The following is a 4,250-nucleotide window of genomic DNA, read 5'->3' on the forward strand; positions in this document are numbered from 1 at the left end:
TATGTTGGGTGTATAGTAATATCTTATTGTAGTTTTAATTTGCATTTACCTTATTATTAATGGTTGTGAATATCTTTCCTTGTGCTCATCATCCATTTGCATATCTTTTGTGAAGTATCTGTTGAAATTATTGCCTATATTTAATTTTTTTCCAGAAACATTTCAGTTCCCATTTTATTTCCTGACTTGAAATACATTTGTCTAATCATGTGAATTTTAAGATAAATATAAGCTTACTAGTTTCAAGGTTACGGAAGAATATTATATCTATGGAATTTCTGATGATTTTGCAGTCTCACTTATAGTTGCTAAAACTGTTGCACTATGCTTTTGAACATGGTGGTAATTTGGATACAAATGTTCCATATATTCACTTTTGAAGACATGTTTTTAGGCCTTTGAAAATGCTTATCTTATTTAGAAAAAATATAATTATGTGTTCCTTTAGGGGAAAAAAAGACAATTGTAAATGAGCTACTGCTGAATCTAAAAAGAAGGTATTTGTACCAATAAATTTTGTTGTACTAACAATTTTTCTTATATCAATGTATGTTGATACCTACAACTTTTCTTTTTTTAATGCCTACAGCACTTGGAATTCCATCCAAGTACTAACCAGGCCCAACTCTGCTTAGCTTCTGAGATCAGACGAGATCAGGCATGTTCAGGGTGGCATGGCTATAGACCCTACAACTTTTTCTAATGGAATGTCTATAAAAATTTTTCATAGAGTTATTACCCATGTTCTGTTCTTTAACAAACTGTTTGCCCTACTTTAAAATATAACATGACTTTTTTTTCTCCTCCTCTTCCTTTTTCTTTCTTTTTTAAAATAATAGTAGTACTACTAGTAGTAGTATTCATCATCATCATCATCATCATCATCATCGAAACTGAGTTAGTTATTAATTGCTCACTGTGTCTCAGATAATGTGCTACATGCTTAAATACATTATATTATTATGTTATATGAGATAAACGTTAATTATTCCTGATTTTACAAATGGGGAAGCTGAGACAAAGGCAAGTTGTTATTTGTCTGAAGTCATGGAGCTTCATGTGATAGAATTGAAACCCAAACCTCACCTTTTCTGCCATTTATTAACTGCATTGTGCTGCTTTAGATATCATAAACTCATAAAATTTGAAATATGGAATGATTAGTTGTGCTATTATACTTGTGTAAGTCACTCTAATGGGTATCAAGAGTGTTTTAGAGCAGGGGTCTCCAACCCCCAGACCATGGACTGGTACCAGTCTGTGGCCTGTTAGGAACTAGTTCGCCCACAAGGCAGGAAGTGAGCAGCTAGTGAGTGAGCCAAACTTCATCTGTATTTGCAGCTGCTCCCTAACACTATCATCACCAACTCAGCTCTACCTCAGATCATCAGGCATTAGATTTCCATAGGAGAACCAGTTCTTAGTGCCTAAAAGATTGGAGATGGCTCTTTTATAGGGCATTCTATGGAAGTATTCTTGTCTGATTTGTTTGAGCTTTAGAATCTTAACTCATTGTCAATTGTACTCCACCTTGTCCAGGCATGTATATATAATAATATCTGGAAAAATTATTTAAAGACTTATAAATACAGCAGATTACCTAAGACTGAGTACACTATACAGCATATGGAATATACAGTAGTAAAGAGCACCTACTGTGTGCTCGGCATTCTATTAAAAAAAAAAAAGCTGAATAAGTTATAACCTTGCCCAATAAGCTTATAATCTAATGAGGGTTACTAAAGCGTGCACAGAGGATTTCTATATAATATAGTTAAGTGCTATGATAGAGGCAATAGATTGTATATTCTATATCCTTGGTGTTTCAGATAATACCTTTTAGTCCCTGGCTGCTAAGATGTGGGTAAAATATATGGTTAGGATTTCCTGATGGAAATGTTCACTGATTTTGATTTTATGTTTTATAATTTTGCCTAACCTTATTTGACACTGGAATGGTTAACATTAATTACAGAGACTTCTCTTATTAACCATTACATAAAATTCAGCATTTAAAAAATACTGAATCTTACTTATTAAATCTGTCTCTTAAGAGAATGGGCACAAAATTTTGATTCTGTTTCTCCACAGCCTTTCAGGCCCTATCCTTACTAAGGATTGGTTGTTCTGTTTGCCCTAGGCTACTGAGAAGTTCATATCCTAACATGAGTAGAGATTAAGGCAGAGAATGATCCTGGGGAGTAAGGGACATACAGAATATGAAATACTTGGATTTGTTATCGGATTTCATTGTGATAAAGGGCAATGCAATGAAATATGCCCTGTATCTGAAAATGGGAAGCTAACAAACTTTATGTTGCCTGTGGTTTATTTTGGGTGCTTGGAAATTTACTATCATAGGGTGATTTAAAAGGATAGAAAATGTAACAATAGTGAGATTGAATGTTTATTTTCAGAGCACTGAGTAACTTACAGCATGAAAAGGATAAATGCAGATCCCAAAATATCTAGCTCAGGGGGCAAAAGAAAACACATTATGTAATTGTGTTGCAGGAATTCCTTTCTGCCTGCAGTTGGTGCCCTGAGTATGCTGAAAAGAAATTTCAAAAATTGATATTTAAGAATATTTTACATTATATTTTAGCAAATATATATGTACGAGTTGTGTGTGTATATGTGTGTGTAAACAGAAATAAAAATTTCCAGAAACAATATTAACCATTAAAATGTTCCATTCACCATATTTACTATTCTATTCTATTCTATTCTATTCTATTCTATTCTATTCTATTCTATTCTATTCTATTCTATTCTATTCTGGTTTCCAGAAACAATACTGCAATATTATGACATACAAAATATTTGATCTTCATTTACAGTTCTTGGCTCACAGTGCCCTGAACTCACGGAATTTCCTAAGTATTTAGAGAGCAAAATGTGTATTTTGTTAATGAGGTGACATTTAGAAAGAACCTTAGGATGAGTACTGCTTGCCAAGAGAACCAACGTTGTGATTTGAGGATTGAAACTTTCAGTTCCAAACCCCTGACTTCCTGGGAAAAGAGTGGGGCTGGAGATTGAACCAATTGCCAATGGCCAATAATTTAACCAATCATGCCTACTTAATGTCGCCTCCGTAAAAACTCGAGGATGGGGTTTGGAGAGCTTTCAGGTTGGTGAATAAGTAGAGATTTGGAGAGAGTAGTGCTGGAGATTTGGAGAATGTCGTGCCTTGAGAGAGTGTGTAAACTCCACTCCCCTTCTTGTGTTCCTTGCCCTATGCATCTCTTTCACCTGGTTATTCTTGAGTTATATCCTTTTTACAATAAACCAGTGATAGAAAAGTAACATGTTTCTCTTGAGTTCTGCCAGCTATTCTAGCAAATTAATCAAATCCAAGGAGGGGGTTTTGGGAACCTCTGCCAATTGGTCAGAAATGCAAGTGAGAATTTGAATTTGCAATTGGCATTCTGAGTTTGAGGGGTGGGTGGAACCTTTAATATGTGGCCAGTTGATCAGAAGAACAGGTAACCTGGGTTTGCATTTGGTGTCTGAAGTGCATGTGCATGTGTGAGTGAGTGAGGGGTTGGTGCAGTCTTGTAAGACTGAATGCTTATCCTATGGAATGAAATGCTTTCTTTGAGTAGATTGTATCAGAATTGCGTTGAATTCTTGGACACTCTGCTGGTGTCTGAGAATTGTTTGTTGGTGTGGCCCCCCCACAGACATACACACACTGCAGAACACTGCAATTGGATCCCAGTTTAAGTGCTAATTCTTATAATGCTCCATTCAACATATTTTCTTTTCTGGTCTAGTCTAGTCTTTGCAGTTATAAATGTAGTCATTAGACCATATTAGGAGAGAGAATTATTGAAAATTTGAAAGAGGGTATGTTTGAAAAGACAAGCATAAGGAGTAGATTATAATCATTTTCATTTTCCTTCTAATAAATCCATTCTTCATTCACTTCTAACTTCCTTTCCTTCCTGCTGTTGTACTCCTATTTATACCACATAACTCTGCCTACAACTGGCAACAGCTAATTAGAATATGGATAGATACTTCACCCTAAAGAAGTCAATTCATAGGCCAAGTTGTGCTATTTACATGGCTGGTTTGTTCAGATTCTCCTAAGATTTTGATAGATCTCTGTCCCTTTACAGGTATATTTTTAGAGTCAATTTGAAATTTCTCTTCCTTGTATTTAAACATGACTTGACAGACAGACATGCAGATCTTTCCATTGCTGTCATTAAAGTTCAGTTAATCCACAGATGTAATATGCT

The 4,250-nt window shown here is 35.0% G+C and overlaps 1 pseudogene; it reads right to left on the minus strand.

Annotated features, from left to right (window-relative positions):
* Positions 1–580: 580 nt before the first annotated feature.
* LOC118600747 lies at positions 581–686 on the minus strand (annotated as a pseudogene).
* Between the last annotated feature and the right edge of the window lie 3,564 nt (positions 687–4,250).

The sequence above is a fragment of the Rousettus aegyptiacus genome, unplaced genomic scaffold, assembly GCF_014176215.1.
Source record: "Rousettus aegyptiacus isolate mRouAeg1 unplaced genomic scaffold, mRouAeg1.p scaffold_m13_p_3, whole genome shotgun sequence".
Classification (NCBI taxonomy): domain Eukaryota; kingdom Metazoa; phylum Chordata; class Mammalia; order Chiroptera; family Pteropodidae; genus Rousettus; species Rousettus aegyptiacus.